This window comes from Danaus plexippus, chromosome Z (assembly GCF_018135715.1).
Source record: "Danaus plexippus chromosome Z, MEX_DaPlex, whole genome shotgun sequence".
NCBI classification, from domain to species: domain Eukaryota; kingdom Metazoa; phylum Arthropoda; class Insecta; order Lepidoptera; family Nymphalidae; genus Danaus; species Danaus plexippus.
The window spans coordinates 4,532,091-4,553,520 of NC_083559.1; positions in this window are offsets into that span (position 1 = coordinate 4,532,091).

Sequence of the window (21,430 nt, forward strand, 5' to 3'; positions counted from 1 at the left end):
CCTAAGAACTCGAAGTTTCTAAGGCTTGAAAAATGTCCTGCAAGGGTTTCTTGATTTAAATTAAGAATTATAAATCTTGAATAGGTTTCATAAAAAAATGGATGATTCTAACAAAGAAAGGTTTAAGTTAAATTGGGTTTTATAAAGTTGTTCTAAATTAAATTATATTAAAACTTGACTGAACAGGTAATAAATTCGCGAAATTTATTTTAACAATATTGGCGTCGTTTTAAAGAGGTACTTGGTACACAAAGGAGGCTGTGATATATTAGTTTTGTCAGGCTTCAAAGCCCAAGTGACATCCTTAAATATCATATACCCAGTATTACGCTGGATTGATACTGCGTCTAAGTTTAAATAATTACTATGGAAGTTAATAAAGGCACCCTAGGGGCTGTAGTTTGTCACTATTGATATTTTGAGAATTAAAATACATATGTTACAAAACTTTTAAGTACATTAAAATGAGCCAAAAGTATAAAATTGTATCAAATAATGCAAGATAAAAATAAAACCATTAGGCTATTTAGAGAGCAAGGAAACAGATGCGTTTTCAGGATTTCATGAATGCTATACTCAAATTAATCTGAACTTAAGTAAAACAAATTGTAATCTATGTTTCTCTTCAGTAGTAAGTTTAACAATATTATTATAATGAGCTTTAAAATATAATAACTCTTGAAATAATTGCAAGAAAAAAAAAATTATTCTCTAAATGGCCGACAGCAGATCTTTATCACTTTAGCCTGAAAGTGCATGGAATATAGTTTCGTCTATGATAAATATTTTTATGTGTTAATGTTATAATGAAATAGTTTAAAATGTAAAATTACGCCGATAAAAAAAAATACAATTTTGAAATTCGTCCAATATCAGAACATAGTTACTCTTCTGTCTCGTCAGCGTCGTCTATTAATACTGTGCGGCAGAGAATTATATAACAATAGTTATCCTGTATCGTGTTATTATAATATTTTGGATTAATATAACTTATAACCTCTTGAAACTTCTTGGATTTATTGATGCATTATTAAAAGGTAATACAATTATAGATAATGTATATCAGCAACATTTATAAATGGAACAATAATAATGTTTTGTTCGTCATATTTAAAAACAAAACATTATACAAATTTACAAAATCGTTTACAAATGTTTAAACGCTACATACGGAAATATCTTATATTCGTCAAATCATATTTTTATTTACATAATTATAATTTAATTGTTGAAATAATAAAATGACACTATGTTGGTTTTCACTTGATTACAAAAAATAACATTTCCTTACTACTCTTTTCAGTCTTTTATTCACGAAGCAATGTTTTAAAGATATAAAGGTTGTAACATATAAAGAGCTGAGTGCCTACTGAAATCCATATAACGGGTCATGCCCACGGGAGTATAATCAGTTTTCAGCTCTTTGAGACAGTTCAAATTTAGAAAAGGAGACACAGCACAATAGGTCTGAGACTTTGAAAGAGAAAGAACTAGAAGGTCTATGGGCTTTTTTCAGATTATATGAAACACCATTAAAGTAGCCAAGCCCAAGTTATGCAACGCTTATAAACATCGGTGATTTAACTGTATCTAGCCAACAGGACATTTTTTCATTCCAGCTACGGGACAATTTTCAACAAAAAATAAACATATTTTGCGGCTCGTTGATTTATTAAATGACTTGCACTTTCAAGCTTTATATACTGAAAATAAAAAAAGATATAGTCTGAAAATAGTTATATAATAATTTAATATCTTAGAAACATTTCCTTTGGTCATCAATCGCAAATATGCTACTTCGTCTGTCAATACATTTCGGAGACGCTTTTGCTCGAATAGCTGGTTTCCAATCGTTTCCCATTAATTGCAGTCGGCCTCCATTCGTAGTCTAAAGATTATTCCGATGCCGACGGGATAGTTAATAAGTCTGTTCGCATGACGTAACTATTTAGAAGGGTCATGAATGGCTACAATGGATAACTAGCAAAACGGACGTTTGGCGATAAAGTTTAGTAGCGCTGTATTATTTTCAAGGAAAGATTTAAGAAGGAGGGTGACGGGTTCCTTTATATCGGGATTAAATCATTTAATGTATTTATTTAAGTCCGAAGATATTTTGAAATGAAAACTGTTTGGGAGAAATCTTCATCTTGATAATAAAACATGGAAAATTTAAAAGTTTCGAAATGATCTAAGAATATGTTAAGATAAAACTCTTAAATATTTTAGTAATAAATGATTACAAGTAAAACACATTTTCCAAAATGTCCATGAAACTATATATCATCGTACACTAACGTCTTAAATGTAGTGAAATGCTTTAATTGTTTTAGTTTTCAACTAATCCTACTTGCGTTTCCAACATTTTATCTTAGTTATGAAAAATATTTTTCACGTTACCATTCATTTTCAAATATTTATAAATATAATTTTCTCCTTAAAGATTGCAAGTTTCATTAAGGCAATTTTATAACACAGAAATCTATTCTATTCTATTATATTTTAAATAAATGTCATCATTATTGATTTATGATACTATTTTGTTTTAGAAATATTGTCGTTGGAGGCTAAGGTCATTTAAATATACATACGTATACACGGCATCTTAGAGAACGCTTCAAAAACAATTTCAAGGAGACGTTCCATCTAATAAATAAATCTAAATTAAATTACAAACAAATCTCAAGAGGTTTCAATTGGAGGGTACAAAGTCCTCGCTTATTTTAACGCTGACAAAGCGTCAAATTGCCGTTCATCAAATATGGCTCCTCTGTCTAAAACAATCGGGATCAAATGTAAGAAAACATTAAAAGCGAAATATTCGATATCATAGGATGCAAACAAAGTACTCTACAATTGATTTTAGTAATGAGAATATTTAACTCTTATTTGAAATATTTGACATAAAATTGAAAGCATATATTATAAAACAAATATTTACTAATATTATCTAATTGGAGTTTATGATTTAAATTAATGATTAATTTTTATTTTAAACTTTATATAAGATATCGTTTTATATTATTGCTGGGACAACCTAGCTGTAGTCAGTAGATGCCAGTTTTATATTTTGACTGTTTCAACTATCACCCTCCCACAGAAGATCAGGACAAAATAGCTTTTATCCTACTCTTTCTCTCCCCGTATATTGTTGTAGGCGATAGTATTTTTTTGTCTTGTATCAGCCTAAATTAGTTCAAAGCTGTTAAGCGTGTTTAACTAACATGGAGTCTAGGGAGTTCCAATGAAACAATATACGATACTCGTCTAAAGACCCTGAATCTGGACCTTTGCTGTTTAGGAAGCTGATCTACTACCAACAAAAAAAGCCCTGTAATTTTATACTATGCTGAAGTAAGAAACCGAAGATGAAAGCAGCTTGCTATTGTTAGTTGGATCGGGTTCCTTCCGTACCCTTCGTCAGGAACATATAAATCTCGACATTCAGTTTAAACTAAGGTTGACATGCTTAAACAGAAAGTTCTCTATGGTAGTAACATCCTTCTTCCTCCTTTCTCCATTTACTACTACTACTACTTCAGCCATGTGAGATCCACTGCTGGACATAGGCCTCCCTCATCGTCTTCCAAGGTTCCGTCGTAAGAGGCCTGCATCCACCGTGAACCCGCGGCCTTGAATAAATCGTCCGTCCATCTCGTTGGTGGACGTCCGACGCTTTCTCCATATACAAAATACATAAAGGTTAATGTCAATATGAACATCTTGAGATACCTTCAGGAGACTACAGATTTTAGGTAATGATCTAAGCAACTTCAACGACAATCATTATGACTATATCTTTGATCACGTGCCATATATTACTCATGGAGAACCATTTATAACGTTGCTTTAGACTATGGCCTGTCTCAAGTGGTTTTGGTGTTTTCCAGGATCCCTGACGTTTTTGACCATTCTCACTCTTTGCTGGATCTTCTGCTAACTATTAATACGTTGATCATTTGGGTTGTCTATTCATTTGTTTGTTAACTTCGAGGCGCTGTTAGTTCACACTAGGCCTCGCCGACCACTTGGATGCTTCCACCAGACAAAGTGGTCAGTGTCTCTTACTGTGAAAGATTTAGACGCATCTGGCCTTGAGAAAGGTTAATACGCCGCCTCCAGCTTTGATAGGACACAAATAGTTGGATCAAAGAACGATCACATCCACAAAATTTCTGTGATTTTTTTAGAGACCAACTAACACTTGACGACAAGGGTAAACTACCTACCAAAGTTGCGTTGCCAAAGATCATAATATGTGCTGTGTGTTCGGTTTGGTTTCTCTTGAGGTCAAGAAATCTATCACTACAGTCGGTGTTCCCACGATTGTGCTTAAAAAGTGGAAGAGTACTGTTCTCATCTCTGTTCTCAATTCCCACAACTACATCCACTTGACTCAGTACAACGTCAGGTAATTTGAATCATTGACAATCCTGCAAAATTCTCCTGCAAAAGCAATATCCGTAATAATAACAATCTGTTTAGAAGTGAAAAATAATTATTCTCCTTTTGTGGAGATGTCTATGGGCAACGGGAACAATTTACCACAAGATGCTTGTTATACTCGCTCGTTTGGAACTTTATCGGATAAAATAATCAGTATAAAGAGATATCGCGTCTTTAAAATAAAAGTTTTTCGCAAAAGAATTGGCCAATTTAAAGAAGCACGAATTATATTAACTTTTCATAGTTATGTGGTGCTTAAAAAATACATCAGATATTAAAAATTATTTTCCTTTTTTTGTACTCATAAACAATATTCAACAGCATTTTAAAACTTATTTAGTTTGAAGTAAATTGCTACAAACTCGATCTCAACTTAATGAGTGTTTTCCCGTCCGGTATTGCAAATTTGATTTTGTGTTCGTTTGCTTTTATATTTTCATGGAAGTCATTAGATAGTTTCTTATATTTCCCCTTACTAAAGTAGATTTCCTTTCAAGCTACCATTAAAATAGATCGAAACGCTTTTAAGAATTTCTTGTTGCGTGCGAACTCAAATCTAATCAATCATCGTAACGTAAACGTCCCCGTTTGCTAATTTCAATAATGTATTTGTTGTAATTATTTGCGTAAATTAAAGAAGCAAAAAGTATTATTTATGAAAACAAATTAAAGAAATTCCCTTTCATACATTCCATCAAATTTAAAAGGTTTTATTGAATAAGAGTTATATTATTTAAGTTACAAATTGTCATTCTTAATTAAACTATTGTCCAATGTATATACCTCAAGCGATTGCTCGTTAAGGGAATGTCTGAATTTTTGAATAAGTGTTTGAAATTTTATTACTTTGAAGCTGGAAATTGGTGGACGAACGGCTTTCAAATTGCGGTGTCTGCTGTTGCAGGACGTGCAAGATCCCAAAGAATACGACTATATTGTTTGTAGATACAATGTAGGAAATAAAAAAAACAAGTTTTGGTAAGATATTGTATTGCCTTTTAAATAATAATTATCTTTATTTGGGGGTTTTGTCTCAATTTAATTGTTTTCGTTAAGTTTTACTATAGAAAAAAGAGAAATTTAAATTTCTTAAATAATTTGAGACTAATTTATGTTACCATATGTAAAAGGGTACATAATTTTAATTAAACATATTAATGTGAGGACGTTACTTTAAATGAATAGGAGGCCTAAGTAAATGAAATTTTACTTGAGGGTAAATATTCATTAAAGGTTAAAATTATAAACTGCCACAGGTTATTCTAGACTAAAATTATGGTATATTTAATACAGCCGATATTTACAAATAAACTACTTATATTTTATTAAAAACAAAAATATTGGTGTTTTCCATTTTAATGTCAAAAAGACGTATAATACAAGATTAATATATGTATTTAAACAAAACGATTAATATTTCATTAAATGTCTAAAATTTGTAAGTTGCGTGAAAAGCTAAACTAAAAGTCTGAACTGTCATCTTTTTTTAATGTTTGATGAGGGGTGATTATAGTGTAAATATATAAATATATAATATAAAAAGTTGCTACAATGATATGGTGTTATAAAACAATCAAGTCCATTTATAATTGTAGGTATTCGTTCTCATAATAATTACATTCTGTGAAATAAAAACGTGTTCTGGCCTCGACCCAGATACACATTGTTAAAAGATACTTATGAGGTAGACAGTATGTTGAGTGAACCACAGCATTAGTCTCTGAGGTCCACATGGCCATAAGGATTCCTCATTAACATTGATTGAACAATTGGCTGTTGTAAATTAATATGCAAGTGACTGTGTTACGATGGAATACAAATTGAAATCAGTCTGCCGAAGTCCAAAAATAGGTTCGAAAAATAAAATCAGTTAATATTAGGAATTTGTAAACACATGTAGATTATACATATATTAATAAATTTGGCTTTAATTTACGGCAGAGTTTAAATATTACGGATAATTTTTTTTTTATATACATATAGAAAATTTTTCTTGTTTCGTAATATTTGTATAATACGAGTATGTAAGCGTTGTCAATTCCAAGCATTATTCGTAATATTAAAAAAACATGCGTCGTTTTATAGGAAGAAAGATTAAGTTTGATTTATAAAAAAATAATCATCCTTTAATATAAGATTCTGTAAATTTATAATTATTTTTATTATGTTTCAATCAGGAGGATGTTAATATATGAAGACGTTATAAGAACAAAGATTCTTATATTATTCTATGCATAGCTAAAGAGCTATGCATAGATTTTTTTTTATACTTATCGCAAAGACATACAACTATAATGGATACTCACTGGCAAAAGAATATTTTTTTATCCATGCATTATGCCTATATCTCAAAACTATATAAACGTAAAAAATGTTTTCGTGTTAATTTAAATTATTTTTTGTCAGTATTTTTAACATCACCTTTTTCTGAGTCTTTTCATTCCTTTAATATTTGGTTGTGATCTCAAGAATTTTTTTTTGAATATAAATTAAACTGACTTTTAAAATTTATGCAAACCTTTTTATCATATTTTTGTAATTTATTTATAAGTATAAATAAAATTCTTACCTTAGACATTTAACAATTTAGGTGATTTAATTCCAAGTTTGTTTGGATTAAGAAGAGTCTAACGGATATTAAATCCCTTTCTTTTAAATCTCAATCTCTTCATATAGAAAATTTAAAGACAATATCCTTTTTCGCAGACAGACATATGTGATTAAGGGTAGAACTCAGTTTTGTAGGGATAAATTTTATTAAATACTCATATTATAAGTTTATTTCTGTGTATCTAAGCAAAAAATGTTGTACTTTCGTTCAGTATTGTAAGATTTTAAAATAAAAAACTACAAATAGTGTGAATTTATTTTATAAATAAGATGAAAACTGAATAGAGTAAGGCAATTGACTGAGGTAAAGTAAAATGTCTCCCTCAAATTGGAGTTTTATAAAATATAATAAACAACGTTTTGTATTTATTTCTCTAGATACTGGACATTGTGACTATTTCTGTCATTGTGAGGTTTAAGAGCGACTATGTTTTAAATGTCTGTCTGGTACAGACAAATTCTTCGTCGTATTACTGTTTCAGGTTATTATTTATAAACCAACAAAGGAAAGTCAAAGCGAAAGGTAAAACATACTTATAACTAATAATCATAAGAATAGTACGACCGTGTATATATTTAAAATGCTCCCTTTAATTCAAATATTTTTATTTTTAGTCTTTAGAGTAACTACTAGTATAAAACTGATAGTCTGAAATATATTTTTAAAGGTATATATTTGCGTGTGTCGGTAAATTATTCATATAATTAAATATTAGCCCGACTAATTGTGTTGGACCATAGTGTTTGTTATTGTATTGTAATCGGTTTGTAATTAGTAATGAGCACGTGGTATCAAATAAATCTTTAATGTTTAACATTTGTTAAATTATTTTAAATCATTAATAAATTTATCGTATGTAAATATATTGTTAATTAAATTTTTATAAAATTTGTAAATTTCTTCTTGTTTTATTCATTTTCATTTTATGTAATTGATTTCCCATTAATATTAAAATTCAGCTCATTGCAAGGTCTTAAAATTATCAATGCAAAATTTTATTCAAATTCGTTCGATAAATTTTACAAGATTGAGTTACTAAAAAACGTTAAGCACTTTCTATAATACGAGATTAATTTTCAATTTAATAGTTTATTTTCAAGTGAGACTTGTAACACTATGGAAAGGTATCAATTTTGAGTAGTGCGTTTGATGCACATAAGGTTGTCACTTGTGGCTGAGCGGATATTACAACTGCCTTTGTGTGCTCATGACAGGTGTTTAATGGTTTCACTCAAATAAATGTTTTGTCTTGGATAAGCCAGATTTATATGGTCTTTTCTATTTTTGTTAGTAATAATAATCTATTTAGGGCTATTAATTTCATAACCAAGTCTCTTTTATTGATGGCTACACAATAACTCAATCTCTTATTGTTTCTAGTATCACACTAAAAAACGTATTTTTTTGGCAAATTTGTTTGAATTTTTTGTAATTTATCGAAAGACTATCTTGTACTATAAATTACTATGCGAAAACACCAAACTTCTGGTTCATTCGCATGAAGTGTCTTTTTTCGACAGAATTGGATGTAATATAGTATTGTTTGATTTGTATTTTATCATTACATAGTAGGTCATGTTGTATTTCTACGTAAGCTTTTCAATTAAAATTTCATGCATGATATTAGTAGTGACACTGTTTTTGAGCGTATAGTAGTGTATTTGAGCGAATGAGCACCTCGCGAAATTGAGGGTATTTGTTTTTTTAGATAGTAATAAGAAATGAATGTTCCAAATACTCGTAAAACTTTATCAAAACCAAAACAGATCAGAGCCCAATCATAGGTAATCACGTTGCAAAAGTTATGAGTCCAAAGTGTTATTTTTTTTAGCTACATCTTTTATCTTAAGCTTTGTAAGAACCAAAAAAATACAGATCTATTTTAAATATCATGAGCATTCTTTTATATTTATTCCCTATAAAAGAAATCTGCAATAAAGTTCCTCGCACAAAATAGTAATCCTATCACAAATAAAAAAAAAAATAAATTTCAAAATACATTTTAATAATCAAACTTTATTTTTACTAATATATGGCACAGATATAAATATTAAAATATGTTTATTTTAATTATAAGAACTATTTAAAAATTATTGTATTGAAAGTTCTGGTTTTTGCTGTAAAAAATTTCTAATGTCCAGCATAGTATGTTATAACATATTATAGTGTTGCATAAAAGTAATACTTTTCATATATTAAAAATTTTGTTTAAAAAAAAAATACAATAATAAGACAAATGAGACATACACAAACGAGTAGCTAATTCTTTTGAGACGCTGTTCTTCATTTCTTTGATAAGGCACTGAAACAATAAGGCTTCCAGCGTTAATATCTATCTACCTAAGTACTCACAATGTACAGTAAATATGAAGCTTTGAGCACGTAGGGGATGGCACATTATTATTTTTAAATTTCTATCTTCAAATGAAAAGGGGTTGTTGTGACGGCAGGATTCCCTCTAGCGTTTGCTGTAGTACGAAATTTGTTTTTGTTTTCTCCTCATCTTTCACTAAAGTATGATGTTTAAAAATAAGCTTGCAAGATGCACGTTTTAAGAATATTTTGTCATATTTACTTTATTTATTTGTCGTTCCAGATTACATTTCAAAACTTAGCTATTTTAGCGTTTATTTAAATAAAGCTATATTTTTTTTATTTTGTAACAAAAATAAAAAAGGCATGTTCGCCTTGCTATCTAGTAACAAGTACTCAATAAGCAAGCAATAGTCTTTTAGAGTAATATAAAATAAATAAAGAATAACGTATAAATTGCCCGTCTTGTCATTAGTGTTTTAAAAGAATCATTTTCAATGAGCATTTGTCTATGATAACGATAACGAGGTAGTAATAGAAAAGTATTCTTATTCTTAGATCAAATTGGTTCAATAATTCTGCTCTCTTTTTATGATAACATTTTTCAAGTCAATTTTTTAAAAACTCGATGAACAATTTTTGAAAACTCGTCCGGTTTCGATATTGGTTTACTACTATATAACTGTGTTGGACTCTTAATCAATTTCTTGTTAACTGCAAACATCAAGGTGCTAAAATATCTGAAAAGAAACGCTGAGGTTTTGGTTAAATTCTAGGAAACGTTTCAGTTTTCAAACAGCGGGTATTGCTAGCTATAAAAATAAATGAGGCATAGCCTGTACACTGTTCAGTTATTTATAAGGCTATTGTCATCAGAAAGTCTAAGCAATCGGCTCCGATGGAGGATACCAAAGAAGAACCACATCGCCAATATATCTGATATAATCAAGTCCTGACCTGGTCACCGCTGTGAGATAACTAAAAATCGGCTTAAATTTTTGTTCTCACCCGTGTTTAAAATGAAGTTAGGTTTTTCGGATATGATTACGCGATATAATTAATTATTTTATTTTCCTGACGATTCTATAATTTTACAGCAAGCGGGATCGCCGTCATATCCGTAAAAAAATAGTTTAATTTTTTACGTGTACTAGCGAAAATCTCAGACATCATTATGTTTCACTAGAGTCCAATGTAGAAATAGACTGCTAGTAACTACTGTTACCATACTTGGTTGAATATGAAATTATTATTTTATCTCCTTTTGTTAATATACTTTCTAAATCTAAATGATAAACTGTTTAAGATTTAACATGTAAATCTGCTTCATGAATAAGAAAAATGCATTAAATCACTGTTTACATCATGGCTAAATAAGTAACTTGGTATATTATTTCATTCTTCCTCACGACCTGCAGAATTTTGTTACATGTTTTGATTTATATGACTTAACTTTTTATTGTCTATTTAATGATTTATAACAAATCATAATGATTTATTTCAAATCACAAAATTTAAAGCATAAATTTAGCAAAAAAATCCTGGTTGAGCATTTTATAAAATTGTGATTCATTATAGAAAGGGTTGCAAAAATAGTTGTAAGTAAAAATGTATAACAATAATTATAACAGTGTTTAACGAAAGCCTAATTAAAGATTTACCATGGTTTCTCTCTCCAACTCAATCTGATCCCAGCTTGGTCAAGTTATCAAGTTGTCAAGCTATCAAGTTGGATAGATAGTACTTTATAACTGTGATATTATCAGTTTACCCAAAAAACATGTAGTCGTAAGTGGCCTTTTTGCTAAGCGTACTGATGCTGGCCCGTGGAATGTTTAAGTCCAGAAGTAATGAACGTGGAGACGAAATCAAAAGAGGCTATTTAATGTTTAAACGATGTCATAGGTCATATGGTGGAATTTTGGGAAAACAATGCCTTTAATTTTTTTTATACTTATTCACTTTTTGTAATTATTTCGTTATAAATCTGTGAGGTCATAGTTTTATTTCTTAGCATCATCGATGTTAAGAAGTGACATAAAAACCTTTTACTTAGAATCTATTTGAACTCTAAAAAGACTTAAACACTTAGAGATAGTTATTTTCTATTCTTTATATTCGAAACGAATATGCAACGAGATTGAGTAAAAGAGAGGGAGACAGAGAAAACAATAAAAATGTGCAAACGTTAATGTGAGAAGTTAACTTAATGAGAACAAAATATTCATTATATGTGATTCATAACCAGAATTTGGTTTATCAGTCTCCCTGTCTCGTAATTGAAATTAAAACAGTCACATTCAACTCTCTGAGCTAACCTTTGATACGTTTAGTCAAGCTGAATATTCACGCTAAATGACGTCATTCTAAATTCAATAATTCAGAACCTTGATTATTCCGGATAAGCTGTTAATGACAAAATATAGTACAAATACAGAAAGTGTTTCATATCATCTTTTTATATTTCATTAAAAAAAATTGTACATTCTTCTACATATTTTCAATTTAAAGAGTTTCCACGTTTTTAAAACAATAATTTATTATCATTCTGAACGGTTTACAACATTTTTGACATAATTTTATCGTTAAATATATAACAAAAACGTTATTTAGCATAAAGTAGGTCAAAAAAAGTAATAAAATTTTGCAGGCCCTAAAAGAAAAATAATTAAGAAAATAGTTGTATCTTTTAAGGCTTTAACAATTTATCGATTCGACTACGCAAATGTAATGAGTGAATGTAAAAAGGTATCAAAAAAATTATTGACACTTATCGCATTTCACATTTATGGATGTGAATTAAGTTATCGAGAGGTAGTTGATGACGTAATAAAACTTTGAATCTTGAAATTCAAATAGCTTTTATGTAATAGGAAATCAATTAATTCTTACTCTGTTATGAGGAAACCGGTTAGTTTAAAAGATATAATTAACGGTCAGGTAAAATTTTTTAGAATACTGATGTATGCTTTTTCAGTTACTTGAGTAAAATATTGCTTATAACGGCCATGCAAAAGTAACGGCAGCTTGGTGACTAATCCTGTATGATTATAGAACTCAATAGAACTGTTGTTCTATCGAGTCCAATATTTTATGGCGATATCTTTCTTGAACACACTTAAATCGTAATCGTCTAACAATAATACATAGCAAATTAGTTACATAAGCTGTATTACATATTGGTGATACTGGCCACAATAAATAATACAATATACATAAAACACAACAAAATGTTGTTTATAACTCAATACTTGAGGCATACACTAGTACATTCCGCTCTATTTATATAATTTAATACAAGTAGAAACTGTTAGCAAGGCAACAGTCACCAAATTAATATTTCCATGATCATCCAATTTGACGTTAAACATTAAAAGATCCTGGTTTTATTAATTTTCTCTTAGACATAAAACTTATAAAAGCAGTAGGGTCACGATAATTGAAGCAGACGGTTATATGAGTAACTAAGCTCCTAAAATGGCTCTGTTTTCAGGAATATATAAGGTGTTTACGTCCAACTATAATTTTTTTTAACGAATATTTTTTTCTTTCTAGTATCGCCATCGGGTGTTTAAATTATGGTTTTTCTAAATTTCCAAGATATAATAGGATGAATATCGAAAAAAAAATGTTTTTTTAAGACGTCACTATTTAATATAAAAGTAGTAAATAATATAATATTTTAGGTGGCAACAGTAATATTGGGACTGGTTACGTTTAAAGCTGTGAAAACAAATATCAGAATGTAGAAATTTAAAAAATTAATCAATTTAAAATTTTCTTAAATCCAACATTTGAGAATCACTGTGAAGCCAGTTCCAAAATTATTTTCTGAAAAATTACCACAAACAAAACAATGTTTTATGATTCGAATAAAATTATTTGTTTTCCAGCTATAATTTCAATTGTAATATAAGCAAAGAATCCTTACAAATCTTGATGAGCTTATAACTTTCTAAAGTTTTTTTTACCGACAAGAATAAAAGTCAGTCTGATAGACTGCTTTTTTATTTTAAACTTTGGAATTCAGATTTCAAAAACATTTATATTCAAACGTGATGTTATAAAATTACCATTCGACACGTTCCTCAATAAAACTGATCGAGTTTTAATAGTTTCAGAGGGAAAGAGAATAAATAAAAGCTCTAAATTTTTTACGTTTTTGTGAATAATATCTTGTCAGTATTCACACGTGTTAGATGGTATAAGCAACGTTCCTCACATGTCCGCACGATACAAAAGATTTCTGCTGAACAAAAACAGCTTTTCAAGCATCGTTTATACATATTTATATTATAATATTTTGAGCTTAGAATACTTTTAATTCATTCAATTCAAAGAGCATACCATATTTATATAGCCTATTTTAAAACCAGTTCTTTTTCTTTGATGTATAGAAATAACATATGTAATACTTTATACCGGTTTAAGGATAATGGCATAAAACGTCAGTTTAGTTAGTAATCAAATGGATATCTTAAAAGAGCAACGGATGAATGAAAGCTGATACTATTATTTAATAAAACTCGTACTGTAGAAATAACAGTACCTTTAAGACCAATCTTCAATTCAAAGTACCTACAAGAAATAATTTCGTTTTAAAAAAATCTGGTATATTTCTTTATTAAAAAATAACATTTTATATTCAAAGTCTTATAGTAGAATATTTTTAAAGAAACTTAGCTGCTATTTTAAACCATAAAGTGATTAAAGGTTTATTTTAAAAGTTGCGCTTCCTAACATGCCACTAGGATAAAAAATGTACAAATAGCAAGTTTCATATTTTCTTTATACAATATTCAATGATATTTAAGTCTAGTAAAACATTTTTGTTACTCTTTTTCCATCTGTGTGCTTGGCAAACGTTTGAGCTGCAGGATTCTAAACGAGTTATAATAAAATGAGTGTTTTTTTTCTTATATCTATCTTCCGTATCACTGTGAATCGTCCATTGAAGTTTTAAAAAAAGACTTAGTATATTTCGTTTATTTTTATTTTCTTAAAATACATACAGACATTTATAACAGCATTGAGTAAATAAATATCGTCAAGCGTATTTTTTAAGCATTCACTAAAATGAAATGACCGATACATGGCAACTACACTGGCATTATCCGGCAATGCTTCCCCTCGTTACATTATTTCCTGATACAAAGGAACGACCATGTGTCAAACACACGTGGTGTGCCGCAATAAAGAAACTGAAGCGTTGCAGCCCTCCACTTCAGTATATCATTAAGTGATACATAGGATTATATTATTTATTTAATAGTATTTGAGTCATGCCCTTCTAACAATGTAAAATGTAGAACTATTGGTTCTGTCACCGGCTGTAACAATTCTATGTTAAATTTATTATATGAATATACGGTAGGGAAATAAAACAAATACCGTGGACAATAATTTTCAAAACATATTAAAATTCATTTAGTGTTTTGAGTGTGAAAATAAATAAATATTATAATAGTTTTTGTTTTTGAAGAGATTTAAAAAGTTTAAAATAACTAATAAAATTTCAGTCCTTGGGATATGTATTTATGGATCTTATTGGCATATGGACAAACTCTTCTTAGACTATAGTTTAATTTACGGTGGTAATTTTTTTATTTATATGTTATAAAATTGTTGTTCATAATACCTCGTCTACGAATAATATTTAAATGGAAGTAAGTTTTTCGGATTCTTCGCTTTTTTTAAATTTTTATTTCTTATCTAGGATCTCTGTTTCTGTAAAGATTTTTATAAATGATTCAAATTTAAAAATCCGATTTCAGTGAATTATTTTCATTCTAAGTAAGATTTTACTTACTGCTGTGCAAATCACCCTCTCAAATGGGATTACCCTGGAGCTGTTAATACGAATAAGTTTCAGTTGTGGGCTTGGAGACCCAGCAGCTCTGGACAACATTTACTCTCATCTGTAATAACCTTATTATTGGACCTCTCTCTATATTAAATTTTCGTGGCAATAGCGAATCTATAGATATATTTTATTTATATGTCGTTATTCACCACATTCTTCTATGATGATTTATAAATAAAAACTTTAAAAAAACTATTGAAATAAACGTTACAATATAATTCTTGTGACATAAAAAAAAAGTGTCATATGATATCACTTACATTTAAATCCACTTAGATATAGATAAAAAAATAGAACATAAAATACTCTTGTCTAAAATATATAAAAAGTTAAAAAAAATCCCTTATTAAAAAAAAATACAGGCAAATTAATAACCTCCTCTTTTTTTGAAGTCGGTGGAAAAGACGTAAACTTAGTATTATTTACCCCTTTTGTTTGCTTTCCTTTCCACTTTCATCTACAATGTAATATGTAGTAAACAGTCATATCATGTTTGCTTGATCCCCTTAAAGTTTTTAACAAAAGTAATTACATCTTTTGTAAAATTTTATTTCAGGTACGTACAATGCACTGTGTCCGAACTAATCCTATTATTGCAACATCAAAAAAGCATCCTGCTTTCCCCCTTATGTACGCTGGTTATGTTCTTACGTTCAAATATACATTTTAATTTGGTACATAATAAATACATGTCTGGCTTGTCTGGATCAAAATAGGGTGCCTAGGGCGTTGCTAGGTTTCAGTCCCCTCAAAATCACGATTTCGATGTTTATTAGGGGTGCGGATATTGAAGTGATATCAAAATAGTATAAAAGGGATGAGTGCTTGAGATTTATTTCATTACAGCTTCGACTTTACAGGCGTGTGGTTGGCGGAGTCGCGGTGGTGAAAATTAGTAAAAAAAAAATTAGAATTTTTTTTTTACTACATTAATCTACTGCCGCGGCTCCGACCGACAGCATTGCTTCCAAAGCTCAGGAACAGTAACGGTGTTGCTTTAACTGTCAAATATTAAATGAGAAAGCTGATTTGAAGATCGAGTCTAAGAAAAAATAATAAGAAGCTGTCCTCCAAGCAACATTTCGACAGCAGAATTTTTATCTGAAATTGATTTTTACAATCGAAAAGTTGTACCTGACCTTGTAAGCTTTTGTGAGACCTGTGAATGGAGGGTTTTTAAGGTTTTAAACGGCAGTGCTTTGCATTGCTTAATTGCCGCACCTAATTGGAGCGAATGAATGGTACAAGACGCTACATAGGACGCTGAAGCTTGGAGCTAAGGTCAAGAATTAAATCACTAGTACACGATGACTTCCTCGATCTGCCGAATGAAGCAGTTTGTCTGTAAGGAACTTATCAAGAAACAAGGTGCAAGAAAATTGTAAGATCAGTTTTAACTAACACTAATTACAATGAATTGCCTAGCGATTTAATAACCAAAATACATTTTTTCCTGACAATGAATTGTTTACAATAATGTCCATGTGAGCCTTAATCTGAATTTAAACTGTAAAATATCACCAATATCTTCAACGTATGAGTAATAATAAGTATTGCAACAATTCTGCTTATAATTTGTAAAACTTGTTTCTGAAAATTGTACTTGTAAAGTCCTTTGACACAACTTTTTGAATTGGTTCAATTTCATTGTATATTAGAATAAGAATAGCTAACGCATCTCCAGTATTTAATGTATTATCGGAATATGTTAATTGCATTTATTCGCATTTAACCCTGGAGTGGGATCCTACTGTAATCGTAAGCATATATATCTCAATGCATTTTTCTTCAAGTAAGATGTCATAAATCATGTGTGTGTGACGAATATATATGTAATAAGGGTCAGTTTTCTCTGTAGGCCTAGAAGTGTCTGAAATTTTATTTTGTGTATGAAAATCGAAATATTATGTAAAATTAAAACAACTATGGATTGTAACAACAAAAGCAAAAAGATTGCCTCGGAGATGTTGGTATAGATTAATAAACCATGTAATCAACAAAACAGTTATTTTTTTTATATTCCTAATGTCACCAAATAACCCTTCCAATACACTGTCACCTATATGTTACCGAGTATACAACCATTCATTTTCAACACAGAGTTCGTCGCTTTATTCAACAGAACTTTTTTATTTATATATCAATCATATAATATATAACATAGATTATATTATAGCCACTGATAAATAAATAAAATAAAGTTTATCATGTTGAAATTATCTTAAATTAAAATTATTTGAGAAATAATGTCTTAGAAATAATACTTTAGAGAGATTAAAAGAGTAGACAACAAAGACATACGGACCTAATATAAACACTACGTCTAAAAATCTCTTGACAAATTATAAAATTTATTTTCATTAATCTCACACAATAAAAGAATAACTAAAAGTTACTTGATTTAATTTAAAAAAACAGATATTATAATTTATAAATATATTTTTATGTCTGAATAATAAAAATGCCATCAACTGTGTATGGATGCACTTTGACAAAGATGTGTAATATATCTTCAAAATGACTTCAAATAGTAATTGTCTTAATATAAGGATACATTAATTAATTCAAACTTTTCAACAATATAAAATAAAATTGACTGAAAAGGGGCCGCCACATCAATGTATTACTTCGATTAACGAAGTATGCATAAAATTAATTTCGATTACATAGGAACCAGTGCAAAATAATTAGACTAGCCTTTTATGATGCATTCTTCAGAATTGCTCTTAAAATTCGTTTGATCTAAGATTCTTATAAAAAGAAGACATTTTTTCATTTATATCACGTGAACACTAATTTGTTAATATTTTTTTGTATTCTTCAAGATTCATAAGTCATTAATGATAACAAATATAATCACTTGGCAATTAATTTGTAATGAAAAGGTTAAAAATAATTAAATAAATATTTTTTATATATATCACATTTTATTGTAAGATAAATCCACTTGTGGAGATGTCTCGATACCATTGTTTCTAGTTAGGTATAAATAACAAAATATCGATTGGAATAATAATAGCTTATTGGTATCAGGGGCCCCAATGGATTAATGTATGAAAGTTGTAACGGACTAATGAATATCCGTCCGTACTTTAACCAATTAGTTCCATGTTTTAAGGGCACCTACAGCACCTCTATATAACATCTGCCGTCGCATTATTTCATAACAGCAGGATTATAAGCCATATTAAAAATCAAAGCATATATTATACTAAATTTCGAAAGGGTGATAGCTGGTAATGTTTAAAAGCATATCAAGTTCCCTTTGTAGTACTTGAACAAAACTGGACGTTGAATCTAGATTCAGCTCAAGGCCATCGGACCTTTAATAACAATTTTAAAATTTGTTGAGCAGCAAATCCGTTTTTATAATGTATGGCATAAAAAATACGCGTGTGATGCTTTGAATGAAAAGAAGCCCGCCCCTCTGTGAAATAAAAGTAACCTTGAACTTGGATTAAAGTGATGTTCACATCTGTACTTACACCCTTACTGTTTTTACTCTATAAAGATGTGTTTTCTTATATACTAAATTTTTACAGGGTGTTTATATAAATTAATAGGCAGGTAAATGAAAATTCTTGTAAGTACCACACTTTACTTGAGTTTACCATACATTTACAAGATCGTTACACTTGCAATGCATAATTTATCTTAACTTTGTCTAGCCACCAGTCTATTAAGAGACGTAACAAAATATGTACTTGATATAAATTGATTGAGCGCTATTTTAATGTATCGAGTATTAAGTTTCACAATTTATATATATTCAAATACATTTCAGTTTTAAGCTCTCGTTTAGCCCGGAGCTAAAGTCCAAAAGCGTACATCAAAAATGGACGCCTATCAAACATGTCCATCAAGTCAAATGCAAGGTAGCGGGAAATTCGTAATATGATCTACATCAAAGGGTGGCTTAACAATACCTACAAATAATAGAATCTAGGGATTATTTGGATCTAGATAGATGCAACATTTTAGAGGGTTGTATTTCATTAAAATTTACTGGGGTTGGGGTCTTTGATGTCTTTTATTTCGGATATATAAATATTTATCTGAATGCTTTTCTATGTCTGTTTGGTGTCACATAAGATTTAAACTAAGAAACGACTAACAAATAAAAATATTGTTGATATTTATCTCAGATGTTTTTATATTTCTTTCTACTTAAATATATGTAGAATCTTCGAGAAGACAGGTTTTCTACTATAAGGGTAAAGGTTTAAAAAAAAATTATGTGGCGTAAATGTAATTGAAAATTTGAATATCACGTCATACTTCGAAATTGTTTTATATTAAATATAATAAACAGTCGTGCTTTGAAAATAATATTTATTATGTGAAAGTAATATTTTTTACGCTTTGCTTGCGGTTATAGTCAAGACATGGGTGACATTGATCGATGCCCAGCCCAATATTAGTTATAGGATCGGCGCTAAATATACTTTTCTCAAACTATCTCAAAATTACAGTTAAATTGAATTTATAAATCTGTCCTATTATAACTAGGTGTTCATTAGTCATTGAGGATATTTGTAAAATTTACATTACTACAATAATCTCAGTTCAATGTATCGATCTGTGCTATTCCAAAATTATCCATTCAGATATTCGTTAACACGAATTTGTATTAAATATAGTGTGGTACTCATTTATTACTCAAACTCACGGCATTATCGGTGGTGTCTAATGAAACTGTATCACGGAACGGTATCGTGATGATACGAGGCATGAACATAATAATAAAAAATATATATATTTAAAATATTTGATTTAGTCATAGCCACACATATGTAAAGTTTAAACTGAATGTTATTTAAATTTACGGAAGAATGCTAGCATATACAGCACAGTGCAATCTCGTTTCTTTCAACATCATATTTTTCTAATAAAAGGCATTAAATATTTTTCCATTTACGTGACGTGTGTTTTTCACGCAACGGGACTCCAATTGTGAGGAAGTAATGCGTGTCATATAAATAAAATCAAAAATATTGGGGTCACACATCCAGGACGTAATATGTTACAGATTTGAAATTCCAGATATTAGTGTGGTAGCAAATATATAAGGGAATTCCCTTTTTATAAGTGTCATATAATGTTAAATCTAATTAAGTTTTTAATCGAACAATATGGCTTCATGGTTATATATAAATGAGACGGATATAGGAACAATATTTACCACGATATTACATAATGCTATATAATTATAAGTATACCTTTCAAATATTAAGTTTAAGCGGTGTTGATCCAGAGGGGATGACATCATCATTCAAGTATACTCGTAGTAACGGTTGTCAGTTAAAACTGAAAATAGATTTCTATATTTGCATATAATCATTATTTCTAAAGTGCAAGTTAATATTACGAAGATTTTCACGTTATGCAAGTGACTGAAGTTTGTTTCATGTTTTTCAAGCCTTGCTTTGGATCTGATGTATCAGTATGCAGTATATGAACTCGCAGTATAATGAAATTGCGCGAGACGAAACGAAGCGAATTCACCTTCATAAACAGGATTTAATTGCTCCTAGCAGAAGCAACACACGTGCGTATACATTCGAGAAAAATTATGACGGTAGCACCTTTATAAATCATTCACATATATCATATGTACACACAATAAAATCCTCTTTTTGTAAATAGTGTACATCTATCCTATCCATATTAAAAAACCTTATCTTTTTTGAAGTCAGTTTTAAATCAGGTGTTATATAACTATGTTCATAATCAATATCTCTAAGTGACTGTTGACACTATGACATTTTTAATAAATACAATATGGCCACGATATTGTGGCATGAGCAAGCCTGTAAATTCCATAAAGTAATTTATATTTCACTTCTTAATGATAACCTAGATTTTACGCCTTCAATAAAAGTAACTTTTTAGTAAATCGTTAATAAAATTATATTTAAAACCATGTTAGGGTAGTGTTATAATTTATATATAACATAAATAAATAGTCAATTTGTTAAAATAAATTTAAAGTGACATTATATGGAATTAAATTGAAATAAATTTACAAATTTATGGATGAATTTGACATAAAAGAAATCTTGTTTTTTTTTTTAAAGAATAACTGTAATACGTACAGTGAATTGTGGAGATTAGGTTAGTTTCAGACCGTACATAATATAGGCGGCAAATGAGCCGTTATTTTCTATCAGGAAAACGAAATATTTAAATCTCATTCG